At 43.2% G+C, this 19065-nt stretch overlaps 1 non-coding gene across 1 annotated transcript; it reads left to right on the forward strand.

Annotated features, from left to right (window-relative positions):
• The first annotated feature begins 18201 nt into the window (after positions 1–18201).
• On the forward strand, positions 18202–18285 carry trnai-gau (transfer RNA isoleucine (anticodon GAU)). Its single transcript has one exon. It is a non-coding gene; the product is annotated as a tRNA-Ile (tRNA).
• The last annotated feature ends 780 nt before the right edge of the window (positions 18286–19065 follow it).

Here is a 19065-nt window from a genome sequence, read left to right on the forward strand (position 1 = left end):
CAAATCGGTTAACTTGCGCCGTTTAATTTCCGCCATGTGTGCCAGGGCAAACCACAAGCTTTAGCTTTTTTTAAAAATTGCAGTTCAATGCTGTTGCGACTAGCTTACTTTGAATATTCTCCCTTTGAAGATTCTCACAGAGGCCGTCTGACTGGCTCACGAGTTCTTGGCCTCTCACGTTTACTCAACCCTCTGACCGCCATCTAGTGGTTAGGATGCAGCACTCTATCCTCGTCGGCACAGGTTCGATGCCCGTTCCGGGATTTATTAAATTAAAATGAAGCTTATTAAATTAATTACATAACTCCCTGTGAAAGATTAATAATTATTGCAATCGTCATTGACAACTTGTCAGCCGCACGCGTCGAGTCCCCTCAAGTGCACTTCTCAGAGCGCGATGTGCATGCGCTGAAAACCGGCACTGGAAAAGTCAAAATGGCTTTTCACAGATCCAACGGATGCCTGAGAGAAGGGTCTTTGTGGTCGGAGATTTGCGCTATTTTACAAACTCTTGCTTGGAAGATCTCCTTCAAAATCTTACGCCTGGTAAAGGTGACAGGGAGATGGACAGGCAGGGGGAGACAGTTATGTGCATGTCACAGAAAGAGAGAGACAGACAGGTGGTTGTGATGGAGAGGAGACATTCCTGAGAGACAGAAAGCGAGACAGACATATTTTGAAAGAGAGAGAGCGACAGACTGGGGGGAGGGGAGAAAGAGTGAGTTAATTATGGTGGAGGATATAGAGAGTGACAATACTGAGGGGAGGGGGTGGCAAGACAGACCGACAGGGTGAGAAACGGATGGAGGCAAACTGGGGTGGCTGGGCGGTGGGAGATATGGTGGGAGACAAAGAGAGAGATAGATGTGGAAGGCAGAAGGGAGTAGTCAGATGTGGGAGAATAATGGAAGGGGGCAGTGCGTGACAGACAGGGGAGGCAGACAGGAAAAACTGACGGAACGCAGACATAGATCGACAGACAGGGGCAGATGGGGGTGAATGGTGGAAGGGGACAGTAATTGGCAGACAGGGGAGGCAGAAGTGTGTTAGCCAGAAAGATAACAGAGTGGGCTGAGATAGAGAGAGACAGACGGTGGGGTAACGTAGTGAGTGAGAGAGAGGGGGTGAGACAGACTTGTAAGAGACAGAAAAATAGAGAATTGGTTGAAACAATCGGGTCAAACAGGGCGAGACGGCGAGAGATACAGATGGGGCAGACAGCAACGGCAGATAGATGAGGAGACAGAGACAGAGACAGAGGCATACAGGAAAGACAGGACCAGAAAGACATAAGAGGAGGCAGAATGAGAGGGACATACGGGGGATCAGAGTTGGAGACAGATACGGGTAGGAGCGTGGGGAGAGAGAGAGAGTGACGGAGAGAGGCGGTGGAAAAAGATAGATGGCAAGACAGAGAGAGGCAGGTGGGGGAGAAGGAAGGAGGAGACTGACCGGGAATACACCGAGTGAGAGAACGAGAGAAAACTTACGGTAGCAGAGTGGGAATATTGCTGAACTAATCCAGTGGCCTGGACTAAAGATCCCGAGATGTAAGTTCAAATCCTGCCACCACAGCTGAGGAATTTAGGTTCAGTTAATTACATCAATCTGGATTTAAATGGCTAGTATCAAAAATGACCATGATACTACTGGATCGTCGTAACAATCCATCTGGTTCACTAATGCCTTTAAAGGATGAATTATGCCGTCCTTTCCTGGTCTAGGCTACACATGACTCCAAATGCATAGCAATGTGGTTGATACTTCAATGCAATCTACAATGGCCCAGCGAGACACTCAGTTGAATCAAACCGCTGCGACAATGTAAGCATTGTGGGAGTACCTTCACCACACGGACTGCAGCGGTTCAAACAGTCAGCTCACCACCACCTTCTCCGGGGCAGTTTCAGAAGGGCAACAAAGGAAGGAAGGCCGTAGTAGCGACGCCCAAATTTCTGAATTAATGAAAAAAAACACGTTGGAGACAGGGAAAGAGAGAGATATATAGAAGGTGGGGTAATGGATGGGTCAAACAGAGTGAGAAATATAGGGAGACAGACGTGGGGAGAAAGAGGGAGGGAACGAGAAGGCGGAGGCACAGAGAGAGACAGACAGACAGATCGACGGGGCAAAGAGAGATAAACATTTGGGGTTGACAGAGAGAGTGCGAGATGGGGAGACAGCTGTGGATAGACAGGGCAGATGGGTTTGATGCAGAAGTGAGTACACGTGAGCGGGTTAGAATGGGACAGACGTAGGAGAGAAATCGGCAGAAATCAGACCCAGGGAGAAACCGACATGATAGACAAAGAAAAAGAGCTGGGGGAGCGAGAGACAGAGAGAGAGCAATATATTGGTGTGTTGGGATAGAGATTAACTGGAAGAATGGTGGATTGCGAAAGGCTGCGGTAGATAGATGATATGTTACAAAGACAAAGGCAGAGACGGTGCCAGACGGGAACATTCAAACTGGTGAGCCAGAGGGCCAACAGCGAGAGTGAGAGAAAGACAGGCGAGATTTCGGAAGGAGATAGAGAGGAGATGTGGTGGGGGACAGAGAGAGAGCGACACACACAGAAGGTGATAGAGAGAGAGCGACAGACCGTGTGGTGGAAATAGTCCGACTGGAAATGTAAAAGAAGGAGACAGAGTGGGCGAGACTGATGGTGGTAGACAGACGGGAGGATGTAGAAGGGGAGAGAGATACAGCAGAGGGAAACGGGGAAGACAGAAATAGAGCGGAGGGATCAGGCAGACACAGGAAAGCAGGAAAGTTAGGGACAGAGAGTCCAGACTGGGGAGAGAGAGAGGGTGCAAACGAGAAAGTTAAACAGGAGGGAGACAGGGAGGTAACGACATAGACAGACAGTGAGAGAGATAGGTGGACAGACTGCGGGCCAAACGGAGTGAGAAATGCAAGGGACAGACTCGATAGACAGACGGCAGAGGGATGGAGGCGGAGAGACATATGGGAACAGACGGGGAGACAGAAATTGAGATAACAGCAGAGGAAAGAAAAAGACAGTGGCATTCAGACGGAGAGACCGGCGAGAGGGGCACAGAGAAAGACAGACAACGGTTACACAAGTGGCGAAAACGACGATGGAGTGAAACGTTGGGCGAGAGAGAGTTGGAAACAGATGGGGAGACAAAAAGAAAAAAGACGTGAGAAGACAGAGAAAGAAAAACAAACGGGGAGACTATTTCCAGTCCCGCTCTCTCATCCAATTTTAATGAATAACAATGTAACTGGCACTGCAAATATTGTCGTAGAACATGAAGTTGCAAAGAGACGTTTATTAAGTGTTTGAGAAAATAACTGTGTAGATATAGATCTCTGTGGCGAAGTGTAAATTCTTCCACATTGAACCTAAGAAAGATGGATCAGAGTAAATTGTATTTAGAAACTATACCTGACAATGATATTTAGGGGTGCAAGTACTGACATCTCTCCTAATCGCCCTGTTTTTGGTGGTCATAATTCACATGTCTTTTCAAAACAAATGTCCCTGTTTGTGAAACTCCGGAAATCCCTGCAGCCGGGGCTCTGAATGCCCCATGTTTCAGGATCTCCTTTTCCCTCTGTTTCTGGAGCTCCTTATCCCTCTGTTTCTGGAGTTCCTTCTCCCTCTGTTTCAGGAGCTCCTTATCCCTCTGTTTCAGGAGCTTCCTATCCCTCTGTTTCAGGAGCTCCTTATCCCTCTGTTTCAGGAGCTCCATATCCCTCTTTTTCAGGAGCTTCAAATTCACCTGTTTCTGGAGCTCCTTATCCATCTGATTCATGAGCTTCTTATCCCTCTGTTTCAGGAGCTCCTTATTCCGCTGTTTCAGGAGCTCCTTATCCCTTTTTTGCAGGAGCTCCTAATTCTTCTCTTCAGGAGATCCTTATTCCTCTGTTTCAAGAGCTCCTTATCCCTCTGATTCATGAGCTATTTATCCATCTGTTTCAGGAGCTCCTTATCCCTCTGTTTCAGGAGCTCCTTATCCCCCTGTTTCTGGAGCTCCTTATCCCTCTGTTTCAGGAGCTCATTATCCCTCTGTTTCAGGAGCTCCTTATCCCTCTGTTTATGGAGCTCCTTATCCCTCTCTTTCAGCAGCTCCTTATCCCCCTGTTTCTGGAGCTCCTTATCCCTCTGTTTCAGGAGCTCCAAATTCCTCTGTTTCAGGAGCTCCTAATTCTTCTGTTTAAGGAGCTCCTTATCCCTCTGTTTCAGCAGCTCCTTACCCCCTGTTTCTGGAGCTCCTTATCGCTCTGTTTCAGGAGCTCCTTATCGCTCTGTTTCAGGAGCTCCTTATTCCTCTGTTTCAGGAGCTCCTTATCAGTCTGATTCAGGAGCTCCTTATCCCACTGTTTTTGGAGCTCCTTCTCATTCTGTTTCAGGAGCTCCTTATTGATCTATTTCCGGAGCTTCTAATTTCCCTGTTTCTACAGCCCTATTCCAATTCCGCCTTTTTATGAATATCCTAACTCCGCTATTTTCGCAGCTCCTCCTTCTGCTGTATCTGGTGCACTTAATTCCACGTGTGTACAGCCACTCACCTGAAGTAATGGAAAGCTGATGGCACATTTTCAACATTGTACATCTGGTTGCATTGTCAGGACAAGTGGTGAAGTGGACATTCTTGCAGAATATTTCTGTTTGGATGCAAAAAGCAGTAAATTGAATGCCTAACGTTGCTGCAAACTGGAGAGTTGGTGGTGCAGAATTTAAAGCGAATAACTGCTAAATCATTGTGATCTGCATGAGTGGGTCCGGATCCCATAATCATCCTTAATGTGTTAAATGTAGGAATCCTCTTGTTGTTTTGTAAATGAGCTTAAACCTAATGGCCAAATTTGCCTCTTAATGTCAAGGATGCTGCACTTTGGTCATGTCATGTCTCAAATTAATATCGGGCCTGGATTTCTGGCTTCACTGGGTCTGTACGGAATATGTACACGACTGGCAAGGACCCACAAAAGCCCTTCTTTGGCGTACGGGATGCATGCACTGAAAATCAGCTTTTCCAATGTCAAATTCTTGCTTGACAGATCCAACGCTTCTTCAGGAAAAGGATATTCGCATGGGTGAGTGTGCACTATTTGCCCATCTATTGCCCAGCGAATGTCCTTCAATTTCTTGCGCCTGGGAAAAGCAGGTGCATCGACTTTTTTTATCAGCATAAAAGTTTTAAAACATAAAAAATATAAAAACAAATACAAATAAAATGTAAGAACATTTTTATTTTAAAATCCCTGTCCGCTATGGTAGGTTTATTTTAAACTCTAAATACCAAACTTTTTTAAAAATCCGAAAAATATATTTTTTCTAATACATTTAAAAACTTTAATTTAAATTAATATTAAATACGCGAGATGTTGTTTTTTAAATTTTTATGTGTATTTGGGTGATGGGTCGTTCTCATAATGAGAACCCCTACTTCTGGAGATGCTATTATTATGAATGATAATACTGTACCTTCATTGGCTGTCCAGCGCCACGTGAATCCAGCGTCTCTCTCCGCATCTCCAAGACCTGAATGCGCTGCGAAGGGCGGGAAGAGAAGGCCTCAGAAGCGGACGGCTGGAGGGAGCAGGAGCAAAAGGTAGTTGTGGAACATTATTCCTGTTTTCAGCCGAGCGCCTGGGGGAAGCCTACCACAGTGACTTCAGGCCCAATATATACATCAAAGGAAAAATCTATGTTTTTATTCGCAGGGCTATGGAGAGGGGGACTAATTTGATCGCTCTCTCAGAGACAAAGCACAGCCACGTTGGGCCGAATAGCTTTCTTCACTGCCGTCAGAATATGCCGTTTTAATATAGAATGGGTTACGCACTTTACTGTCGGCGGCTCGTTGGTCTTGGTGCATGGTTCTCTCTTTGGGAATTTAACAGTGGAAATGCGAGAGGTCGCGGATCATTCGATGTCGGTCTAAACCGATTTGCTGTCATGCCAGGATCATTCTGTGTCTGTTTCCAAAGGGATTTTCTCTCAGTCCCGGGTCATTCTGGGCCTGTTTAAAATTAAAGAACTCTCAGTCCAAGATCATTCTATATCTGCTAAAGAGGGATTTGCATTCAGTCTCGGAAATGTATGAGTCTGTTTAAAAGGGATAGGCTATCAGTTCCAGATCATTCTGTGTCTTTTTAAAAGTGATGTGCTGTCATTGCCAGATTTCAAATTTAAAATTTCAAAAACTGCCTTTGGAGTGTGTAGAAATGTAAGCTTGTTGCTGAGTTTGTGTAAGGGAGGGAGAGAGTGCAAACGTGTTGTGCGATCTTGCTGGACAATTAATATCATGTGTGAAAAAAGGCATTACGTGGTATTGAAGCCATGCCGATTTGATTGAATACTCCTTCGAGGAATATCTTACAGAAGAACAGTCTGCTGTGGGATCTTGCCATTCCACATCTGAAAAATTGCTAAATTCCCAAGTTAGAAACATACGGATTTCAGCCAGGGCTTGCGTGTGAGCTGTGAGACATGATGACCATAACCACCTTATTTTCAAATTCAAATCAAAACAGGACAAAACAAGACAGGACTCACTGACTGACTTTGTTTATATATATATGTGTGTGTGTGTGTGTGTGTGAGTGTATAGCTATATGCAATGTATATATCCCCGCTTTTAAATTTCACAATAAATGTGCTTTTTCTGTTCTACCTGCACTGGAATCTATTGCTTTTGTCCACTTTCACAGCACAAGCAGCTGCTGTCGGATCCTGACATTCCACAACTGAAAAACAGCAGACAGACACACGTCACTTTAAAAGATCACCATTGCATCCCACATCTTCCCTCGTGGCTTGTCTTCCACCATGGGCTGACTGTGTCTGTCGGTATGTACTGCGTGCACAACCTTATTTGCAATGCTAGTCATCCAGACACACAGCCTTCGTTCAATCAAAAAATAAATAGATTATTAATTAATTATATATTTATTTGAAACAAATCACATTAAATTTTTGTTAAATAAAATTCATATGTATTAATTTTTTTTTAAATTATGTATATATATTTTAATAAATTAGCTTTGCGTCTGGATTGCAATTACGTCCCTGCCTCCTTCCTGCCTGTCTATCACCTGTGTCTTCAATCAGCGTCCCAGCCCCGCGTGGTCCTGAGCACCACGCTCACTCACGCACTGCACAATTGTCTTCAGCGATGACAGAAATCTCACTTAATTCTTTTAAAAGGAAACTGCTGTCAATAAGCGTCATTCTGCATCTGGGTAAAAGGGACGTGCTTGCAGTCGCGGCTCATTCTGTGTCTGTTTAAACGGGATGGTTGTCCGTTCCGGTTAATAATCTGTCCCTTTAAGACGGATTTTCTCATAATCCCGGATCATGTTGTATAGTTTAGAAGGAGTGTGATTTCAGCTGCAATGACCGAATTGTTAAACTGTTGTGTTCCAAATGGGATTGCCTGCGCCGGTGCGCACCCAGATCGCAGTGCATCTGTTCATTTACTCGTAATATGCTGACCTTTTTCGAAATCCACTCCTTAATATAAGAGTTGGCCCGAATTTGCTCCCAATGTACACAACAACACATTTGGCGCAAATGGCAGAGACCGCGTGACCTAATCGCGAAGTTATCAGAAGATTGCAGGTTTGAGTCCTACCACGGTCAATTAGACCGCTCTGTGAAATTTGATATTGTTTGCTGGGATTCTGCCGAAAAACCAAGCATCTCGGACAGTCACTCACCAGAAGTAAAGGAAGGCTGTTTGCTTTAATAATCTAATCGCACGTTTTCTTCATTGTCGATCCGGTTTCACGGGCAGAGCAAGCATTGAAGTGGATTTTCTTGCAGTTTATTTCTGTTTGCATGCAATAAGCGGGAAATTGTTTGTCTGACGCTTCGGTGAGTAAAAGATGAGGTTACCGAGAGGTTAATGCGATCGACTGCTAATCCGTTGTGTTCTGCACGCATGAGTTCGTAATCCCATCCTCGTCGTTATTGTGTTACAAATTTGAGCCCCCGGTCGTTTGTCAATCACATTTAACCTCATCTCTAAATTCCCCTTTCGCTAACAAGAATGCTGCACGTTGCTAATGTCATGTCTCAAATTAATAATATATTCGTGAAAGGGATGACATTTGTAGGACGATGGAGAGTGGGACTGATCAGATAGATCTCGAGGGACAGTACATGCACGGCACGCCGAATATCTTTTCTCTCTACCGTCAGAAGCTGAGAGTTACGCTCTTCACTCTCAGCGGCTCGTTGGTCTAGGGGTACGATTCTCGCTCAGCGATGATCACATTTGAAATGCGAGAGGTACCGGGTCCAATCCTGGACCAGCCCCGCCAGTTTTTACTCAAAGTTCCGCTTCTCACAGCCGGTCGACATGTGAAAAAACAGAAATAATTCACATTAAAACATGTGATTTTGCGCCGATGATCCCACAGTGTCCAGATCCCAGAGCAAAGTGAACCTCACCCAACTGAGTAAAGTTAAAATATCTCAGAGGTACTCGGCTCTGTGTCTAGTTGGATAACTGAAACCCGTGTTTGGTTCCGCCCAATACTTGATCAGTATACATTGCTGTCTGTTCGCATAACCTCACCTCAATTGGGATAAGCATACATTCAGCGTCAATCTCCAACTCTGCCCTGAATATGAGTGCGTCCTGTTTCTCTAGAGCTGAAAAGATGTGAGAAGCTGGCTTTTGAATTAATCACTTGGCTACCGAATTCAAACCGGACAGGAAATCAATCCGGGCTGGCCAAGCTGCCTGGTCTGATTAAATGGCGTTGAACCCTATATTGCAGGCATATAATAGTGTTCTGGCCTCAACATTCGGTTCAACGTATCGGATCATAAGCACCGTTCCTTTTGTTTGGTAATGGTTCTCCTGTACCCACTAACACCTCCTGTGGACCATCCTTTGTTACGTTATTGCCCGATTACCACCCACTTTGCCTTTCTCCATTGTGCCATGTATTATTTAATCACTCATGCGTTCCACTGTATCACAGACGTTTCCTTTTGACCTTTGTCGCTGTGTATTTTTTCCAGGCGCTATTTTTGTTGAAAAAATCTGTAATCTTTAAATTTTCCTACAATATTGGAATGATTATCCGGGTTCTTCATCCACAGAACCTGCACGACCTGCTACGTTTTACACAATTATCTGTTTTTATTCATTCTGTTTCCGTATCCCATTTAAAAGGATGTGCTGTCCGTCTGGGATCATTCTCTGTCTATTTAAAACGGTGTGCTATCAGTCCCGGATGATTCTGTGCCTGCTTAAAAGGGATGTGCTGTCTGTCCCGGATTTCAAATTTCAAATTTCAAAAACTGCCTTTGGAGGGTGCAGGAATTTTAATTTGTTTGTTTGTGTAAGCCAGAGTGTTTGCAAACATGTGTGCGTTCTTACTGTGCATTTCATGTCATGTGAGAAAAAAGCAGTACATGCAACTTGAAGCCATACTGATTTGATTGAACACTCCTTCGTGGACGCTCTGACGGTAGAAGAATCTGCTGTGGGACTTTGCTATTCCACATCTGAAAGAAGGGAAAATACACAAGTTAGAAATATAGCGATTTTAGCCAGTGCTTGCGTGTTGGCTGTGTGACATAATGACATCCTCCACCCGTATTTTGAAATTCAAATCAAATCAAATCAATACAAGACAAAACATGACTCATTGACTGACTTTGTTTATATATATATATATATATATATATATGTATACATGAATTCAATTTTAAATTTTTAACTTTCACAATAAATGTGCTTTTTCTGTTCTGCCTGCACTGGGCTCTATTACATTTGACCTCTTTCACAGCACAAGCAGCTACTGTCAGATCCAGCAGAAAGACATACGCGACTTTAAATTATCGTCTTTGTAGCCCACATCGTCCCTCGTGGCTTGTCTTGCACCTTGGGCTTACTGTGTTTGGGTATTTACTGACTGCATCACCTCTTTTCCAAGGGAATTTTTCCAGTCATAAAGCCATCGTTCAATCAAAAAATATCTAGATAATGAATCAATTATTTATTTATTTAAAACAAATCAAAGAAATGTATTTTTAAATAAAATTTAAATACATTTATTTTCTTAAAATGTTAAATATGTACATATTTGTATATTGGCTTTTCGTCTGGGTTGCTTTTACGTCCCTCCCTCCTTCCTGCCTGTCTGTCACATGTGGTTTCAATCACCGTCCCAGCCCCTCGTGATCCTGACGCCCACACTCACTCACGCACCACACAATTGCCTTCAGGGATGATAGAAATCTCACTTTATTCTTTTAAAAGGGAACTGCTGTCAGTCAAGGGTCATTCTACATCTGTGTAAAAGGGATGTGCTTGCAGTCGCGGATCATTCTGTCTCTGTTTAAACGGGATGGTTGTCAGTTCCGGTGCATAATTTTCCCTTTGAAACGGATGTTCTCGTAATCCTGGATCATCGTGCAGAGTTTGAGAAGGAGTATGATTTCAGCTGCAATGACCGAATTGTTAAACTGTTGTGTTCCAAGTTACATTGGGGCTGCCTGCGCTGGTGCGCACCCAGATCACAGTGCATCTGTTCATTTTCTAGAAAAATGCTTATCTTTTCCAAAGCCCAATCCTTGATATAGCAGTGGCACCGAATTTGCTCCCAATGTATACAACAACAAATTTTTAATTGATGGCAGAAACCGCGTGGCCAAATGAATAAGACATCAGACTTCGATTGAAACCATGCTGTTATCAGAAGATTGCAGGCTCGAGTCTTGGTGTGGTCACTTAGTTCGTTGCGTGCAATCTTATATTCGTTATTGTAATTCTGCCGAAAATCAATCATCTATTGCAGTCACTCATCTGAAGTAAAGGAAGGCTGTTTGCTTTAAGAATCTAATGGCACGTTTTCATCATTAACCATCTGGTTGCACGGACAGAGCAAGCTGTGTCGTGGACTTTCTTGCACATTATTTCTCTTTGTGCACAAGAAGCAGGAGATTGAATGACTGACAGAAGAATTAGGAATAGGAGTAAGCCATCTAGCCCCTCGAGCCTGCTCCGCCACTCAACAAGATCATGGCTGATCTGGCCGTGGACTCAGCTCCACTTTCCCGCCCGCTCCCTTTCACCCTTAATTCCCTTATTGGTTAAAAATCTATCTATCTGTGATTTGAATACATTCAATGAGCTAGCCTCAACTGCTTCCCTGGGCAGAGAATTCCATAGATTCACAACCCTCTGGGAGAACAATTCCTTCTCAACTCGGTTTTAAATTGGCTCCCCCGTATTTTGAAACTGTGCCCCCTAGTTCTCGTCTCCCCGACCAGTGGAAACAACTTATCTGCCTTTATCTTGTCTATCCTTTTCATTATTTTAAATGTTTCTATAAGATCACCACTCATCCTTCTGAACTCCAACGAGTAAAGACCCAGTCTACTAAATCTATCATCATAAGGTAACCCCCTCATCTCCGGAATTAGCCTAGTGAATCGTCTCTGTACCCGCTCCAAAGCTAGTATATCCTTCTTAAGTAAGGTGACCAAAACTGCACGCAGTACTCCAGGTGCGGCCTCACCAATACCCTATACATTTGCAGCAGGACCTCCCTGCTTTTGTACTCCATCCCTCTCGCAATGAAGGCTAACATTCCATTCGCCTTCCTGATTACCTGCTACACCTGCAAACTAACTTTTTGGGATTCATGCACAAGGACCCCCAGGTCCCTCTGCACCGCAGCATGTTGTAATTTCTCCCCATCCAAATAATATTACCTTTTACTGTTTTTTTATCCAAGGTGGATGACCTCACATTTTCCGACATTTTATTCCATCTGCCAAACCTTAGCCCATTCGCTTAACCTATCTAAATCTCTTTGCAGCCTCTCTGTATCCTCTGCACAACCCGCTTTCCCACTAATCTTTGTGTCATATGCAAATTTTGTGACATTACACTCTGTCCCCTCTTCCAGTTCAGCTATGTATATTGCAAACAGTTGCGGTCTCAGCACTGATCCCTGTGGCACACAACTAACCACGGATTTCCAACCCGGATGCTGCAGTAAGTTGGAGACGAGGTGTCCGAGAGGTTAAAAAGATGGCCTGCTAATCCATTGTGCTTTGCCCACATGAGTTCGAATCTCATCCTCGCCCTGGTTGTGTTACAGCTATGACCCACCGTGATCGTTTTATCAATCACATTAAACCTCATCGCCAACTTCCTCTTACACTCACAAGGATGCTGCCCTTTGCACGTCTGAAATTAATAATATATTCGTCAAAGGGATTAAATTTTAGGAACATGGAGAGGGGGGCTAATTAGATCGGTCTCTGAGGGACAGCAGAAGCACTATGCGCCGAATATTCTTTCTCACTGCCGTCAGAAACTGAGAGCTACGCTCTTCACTGTCGGCGGCTCGTTGGTCTCAGTGTCTGATTGGCGCTGAGGGATGATTACATTTGTAAATGCAAGAGGTCGCGGGTCCAAATGCCGGACATGCCCCGGCATTTTTTACTCAAGGTTCCGCTTCTCAAAGCCGGTCGATATTTGAGAAATCAGACATATTTCACATTAAAATGTGTGATTTTGCTCCGATGTTCCCAGATCCCAGAGCAAAGTGAAACACACCTAACTGAGTAAAGTTAAAGTATCTCAGAGATACTCGGCTCTGTGTCTCGTTGGATAACCTAAACCCGTGTTTGATTCTGGCCATTGCTTAATCAGTATATCTTCCTGTCTGCACGCATAAGCTCACCTCAATTGGGATAAGCATACATTCAGCGGCAATCTCAACTCTGCCCTGAATATGAGTGCGTCCTGTTTCTCTAGAGCTGAAAAAATGTGAGAAGCTGGCTTTTGAATTAGTCCCTTGCCTGCCGAATTCAAACCGGACAGGAAATCAATCCGGGGTGGCGAAGCTGCCTGGTCTGATTAAAAGGCGGTATTAGAGACCCTCGGAGACCTATCTAATTAGCACGCTATATTGTAGGCATGTTGTACTCTTCTGGCCTCAACATTAGATTCAACATATCGCATCATAAGCACCGCTCCCATTTTCTGTTAGTGGTCTGCTGTTCCCTCTAGCACCTCCTCTGGACAATCTTTTGTTACCTTATTGCCCGATTACCACCCACTTTGCCGTTCCCCATTGTCCCATGTATTATTTAATCACTCCTGCGTTCCATTGTACCACAGACGTTTCCTTTTGAACTTTCTCGCTGCTTATTTTTTCCAGGCTCTATTTTTTTTGAAAAAATCTGTAATCTTTAACTTTATTCTAAAATATCGGAATTATTATCCGACAGAACGTGGAACCGGGTTCTTCATTCACAAACTCTGCACGACCTGCTGAGTTTTATGTAATTATCTGCTTTATTCATTCTGTTTCCATATCTCTTTTAAGGGGATGGGCTGTCTGTCCGGGATCATTCTCTGTCTGTTTAAAATGTTGTGCTATCACTGCAGGATGATTCTCTGCGTGTTTAAAATGGATGTGCTGTCTGTCCTCGATTTCAAATTTCAAATTTCCAAAAATTGCAGGAATTTTAGTTTGTTTGTGTGTTTGTGTAAACCAGAGTGTGTGCAAACGTGCTGTGCGATCTTACCGTGAATTTCATGTCATGAGAGTAAAATGCATTAAATGCAACTTTAAGACATACTGATTTGACTTAACATTCCTTCGTGCACTCTCTGACGGTAGAAGAATCTGCCATGGGACTTTGCTATTCCACATCTGAACGAAGGGAAAATAAACAAGTTTGAAATATAACGATTTTAGCAAGGGCTTGCGTGTGGGCTGTGTGACATGATGACATTATTCAAACTTATTTTGAAATTCAAATCAAATCAATTCAAGACAAGACAAGACTGACTGACTGACTTTGTTAACACATATATATAAATATATATGTATATTTATATGCAATCCCAACTTTTTAACTTTCACAATAAATGTGCTTTTTCTGTTCTGCCTGCACTGGGCTCTATTACATTTGACCTCTTTCACAGCACAAGGAGCTGCTGTCAGAGCCAGTAGAAAGACACGCGCCACTTTAAAAGATCGCCTTTGTCGCGCACATCTTCCCTTTTGGCTTGTCTTCCTCAAAGGGCTTACTGTGTTTGAGTATTTGCTGACTGCATCCCCTCATTTCCAATGGGATTCATCCAGTCACACAGCCTTCGTTCAATCAGAAAATATATAGATTAGGAATCAATTATTTATTCATTTAAAACAAATCAAATGTTTTTTTTTAAATGAAACTTAAATTTTATGTATTTTATTAAAATGTTTTATGTACATATATACATATTTTTAAATTGGCTTTTTGTCTGGGTTGATTTTATGTGCGTCCCTCCTTCCTGCCTGTCTATAACCTGTGGCTCCAATAACCGTCCCAGCCCCGCGTGGTCCAGAGCCCCACGCTCACTCATTCACTGAACAATTTCCTTCAGGGATGATATAAATCTCACTTTATTCTTTTAAAAGTTAACTGCGGTCTGTCAAGGGTCTATCTGCAAGTGGCTAAAAGGGATGTGCTTGTAGTCCTGGATCATTCGGTGTCTGTTTAAACGAAATCTTTGTCAGTTCCAGTTCATAATCTGCCCCTTGAAGACGGATTTTCTCATAAACCGAAGTCATCCTGTATATTTTAAAAGGAGTGTGATTTCAACTGCGATGACCGAATTGTTAAACTGTTGTCTTCCAAGCTACATTGTGTTTGCCTGAGCCGCCGCTGACCCAGGTCGCAGCGCATCTGTTAAATTGCTCAAGACATGCTCATCTTTTCCTGAATCCAATCATTTTTTCGCAGTTGCCCCGAATTACTCCATATATAAACAAAAAGAAATAGCCCTTTGGCGGCAGCAGCGCGTGGCCTAATGGATAAGATGTTTGTCTTTGATTGTAAGCGTGATATGTCAGACGATTGCAGATTCGTGTTCTGCCGCTGTCAGTTATCTCGCTGCGTGAAATTTTAATGTTTTTGTTGTTATTCTGCTGCAAAACGAGCCATCTCGCTCAGTCACTCACCTGAAGTAAAGGGAGGCTGTTTGCTTTAAGAAACCAATGGCAAATTTTCATCATTGTCGATCTGGTTGCACGGGCACAACAAGCGATGAAGTAGACCTTCTTGCAGATTATGTCTGTTTGGATGCAAAAATTAGAGGACTGTGTGGCTGACGTTGTAGTAAATAGGAGATAAAGTGGCAGAGTGGTTCAGATGATGGACTGCTAATCAATTGTGCTCCCAACCTCGTCGTTATTGTGTTAAACATTTGACCGCTCTGTTTGTTTTGTCAATCACATTTAACCTCATGGCCACATTCACCTTTTACTGACAAGGATGCTGCACTTTGGTCATGTCATGTCTCACATTAATAATATGTTCATCAAAGAGAAAACATTAGCAGGACAATGGATATGGTGACTAATTAGATAGGTCACTGAGAGACACCACAGACACGATGGGCCGAATAGTAAACTACCGTCATAATCTGAGAGCTTCGCTTCTCAACGTTCGCGGCTCGTTGGTCGACTTGTTTAGCGATTGTCGCAATTTAAATGCGAGAAATCACAGGTTCAAATCCCGCACGAGCCTCGACATCTTTTATTCAAAGATCCACTTCTCGCAGCAGGTCGACATGTGAGAAAACAACAATATTTCAAATTAAGCGTGTCATTTCCCGCCGTCGTTCCGACAGCGTCCAAATCCCAGAGTTTCACAGGAGCAAAGTGAAATTACCCAACTGAGTAAAGTTAAAATATCTCAGATGTGCTCGGGTCTGTGTCTCATTGAACAACCTAAACCCGTGTTTGGTTCCAGACAATACTTGATCAGTATATCTTCCTTTGTGCCGCATCAGCTCACCTCAATTGGGAAAAGCAGACATTCAGCGTCAATATCCACCTCTTCCCTGAATATGAGTGCGTCCTGTTTCTCTAGAGCTGAAAAGATGTGCGATGCTTGCTTTTGAATTAGACACTTGGCTGCCGAATTGAAACCGGACAGGAAATCAATCCCGGGTGGCCAAGCTGCCTGGTATGATTAAAAGGCGTTGACATCCTATATTTCGATTAGGCATTTGACAGTCGTTCGGCCTCATAATTTCGTTCAACAAATCGGATCATAAGCACCGCTCCCATTGTTGGGTAATGGTTCTGCTATTCCCACTAACACCTCCTCTGGACCATCCTTTGTTACTTTATTTCCCGATTACCACCCACTTTGCTTTTTACCATTGTGTCATTTATTATTTAATCACTCATGCGCTCCACTGTATCACAGAACTTCTCTTTTGTCCTTTCTCTTTGCCTATTTTTTCCAGCTGCTCGATTTGTTTAACAAATCTGTAATATTTAACATTTTCCTAAAATATTGGAATGATTATCCGACAGAACGTGAAACCGGGTTCTTCATCCACAGAATCTGCACGAGCTGCTGAGTTTTACATAATTATCTGTCCTTTATGCATTCTGTTTCCTTATCCCTTTTAAGCGACTGTGCTGTCTGTCCAAGAACATTCTCTGTCTGTGTAAAATGGTTTGCTCTCAGTCCCGGATCATTCTATGCCTGTTTAAAAGGGATGTGCTGTCTGTCCCAGATTTGAAATTTCAACTTTCAAAAACTGCCTTTGGACGGTGCAGGTATTTAATTTGTTTGTGTGTTTGTGTAAGCCAGGATGTGTGCAAACGCGCTGTGCGATCTTACTGTGCATTGCATGTCATGTGAGAAAATGATTTGATTGAACACTCCTTCGTGGACTCTCTGATGGTATAATAATCTGCTGTTGGAATTTGCTATTCCACATCTGAAAGAAGGGAAATTAAACAAGTTAGAAATATAGCGATTTTAGCCAGGGCTTGCGTGTGGGCTGTGTGACAAGATGCCATCCTCCACCCTTATTTTCCAATGCTAATCAAATAAAATCAAGACATGACAAGACATGACTGACTGACTGACTTTGTGTATACATGTATATATATGTGTATATTTATACACAATCCCAACTTTTTAACTTTCAAAATAAATGTGCTTTTTCTGTTCTGCCTGCACTGAGCTTCATTACATTGGATCTCTTTCACAGCACAAGCAGCTGCTGTCAGATGTAGCAGAAAGACACTCGCGAGTTTAAAAGGTCGCCTTGAAAGCCCACATCTTCCCTCGTGGCTTCCCTTCCACCAAGGGCTTACGGTGTTTGGATATTTGCTGACAGCACCCCATCATTTCCAATGGAATTCTTCCAGTCACGCAGCCTTCGTTCAATCAAAACATATCGAGATAATGAATCAATTATTTATTTATTTAAAATGAATCAAATTAAATTTTTTTCAATAAAATATATATTTTATCTTTTCTTAAAATGTTAAATGTATATATTTTTGTAAATTGGCTTTTTGACTGGCCTGGTTTTACGTCCCTCACCCTTTCCTGACTGTCTATCACATGTGGTTTCAATCACCGTCCCAGCCCCGCGAGTTCCTGACCCCCACGCACACTCACTGCACAATTGCATTCAGGGATAATAGAAATGTCAATTTATTCTTTTAAAAGGGAACTGCTGTCAGTCAAGGGTCATTCTGCATCTGTGAAAAAGGGTTGTGTTTGCAGTCGCGGATCATTCTGTGTCTGTTTAAACGGGATGGTTGTCAGGTCCGGCTCATAATCTCTCCATTTAAAACGAATTTTATCATAATCCCAGATCATCCTGTATAGTTTGAGAAGGCGTATGATTTCAAATGCAATGACCGAATTGTTAAACTGTTGTGTTCCAAGTTACATTGGGGATGCCTGTGCCGATGCGCACTCAGATCGCAGTGCATTTGTTACTTTACTCGAAATATCCTCATCTTTTCCAAAATCCACTCCTTCATATCGCAGTTGCCCCGAATCTGCTCCCAATATAAGCAACAACAAACTGTGCGCTGATGCAGAGGTCGCGTGGCCTAACGGATAAGGTGTCTGACTTTGATTACCAGCGTGACGTTATCAAAAACTTACAAGTTCGAGTCCTGCTGTGGTCACTTAGTTCGCCACTTGAAAATTTATATTCTTTTTTGTGATGCTGCCGAAAAACCAACCATCTCTTACAGTCACTCACCTGAAGTGAAGGAAAGCTGTTTGCTTTAAGAATCTAATGGCACATTTTCATCATTGTCGATCTATTTGCATGGGCAGAACAAGTTGTGAAGTGGACCTTCTTGCACATTATTTCTCTTTGGATACAAAAAGCAGCAGGTTGAATGGGTGACTTGTCGCTAAATAAGACACGAGGTGGCCGAGTAGTTAAGGCGATGGACTGATAATCTATTGTGCTCTGCACACTTGGGTTCAAATCCCATCCTCGTCGTTATTGTGTTACAGTTTTGATCCCCCTGGTCGTTTGTCAATCACATTTAACCTCATCGCCATATTTCCCTTTTGCTAACAAGAATGCTGCACTTTGCGACAGTCATGCCTCAAATTAATAATATATTCGTCAAAGGTATAACATTTGTAGGACTATGGAGAGGAGGACTAATCAGCTAGGTCTGGAGGGACAGCACACGCACGATGCGCCGAGTAAATTTTCTCATTACCATCAGAAGCTGAGAGCTACGTTCTTCACTGTTGGTGGCTCGATGGTCTATGGGTGCGATTCTCGCTTAACGATGATTACATTTAAAATGCGAGAAATCCCGTACGAGCCCCGCCAGTTTTTACTCAGAATTCTGCTTCTCCCAGCCGGTCGACATAAGAGAAAGTAAAAATATTTCACATTAAAACATGTGATTTTGCGCAGATGATCCCACAGCTTCCAAATTCCATAGCAAAGTAAAACTCACCCAACGGAGTAAAGTTAAAGTATCTGAGAGGTACTCGGCTCTGTGTCTCGTTTGATAACCGAAACCCGTTTTTGGTTCCGGCCAATACTTGATGAGTATATATTCCTGTCTCAACGCATAACCTCATCTGAACTGGGATAAGCATACATTCAGCGTCAATCTCCAACTCTGACCTGAATATGAATGTGTTCTGTTTCTCTGGAGCTGAAAAGATGTGAGAAGCTGGCTTTTGAATTAGTCTCTTGGCTGCCGAATTCAAAACGGACAGGAAATCAATAAGGGGTGGCCCAGCTGGCTGGTCTGAT

Source organism: Pristiophorus japonicus, unplaced genomic scaffold (assembly GCF_044704955.1).
Source record: "Pristiophorus japonicus isolate sPriJap1 unplaced genomic scaffold, sPriJap1.hap1 HAP1_SCAFFOLD_37, whole genome shotgun sequence".
Lineage (NCBI taxonomy): Eukaryota > Metazoa > Chordata > Chondrichthyes > Pristiophoridae > Pristiophorus > Pristiophorus japonicus.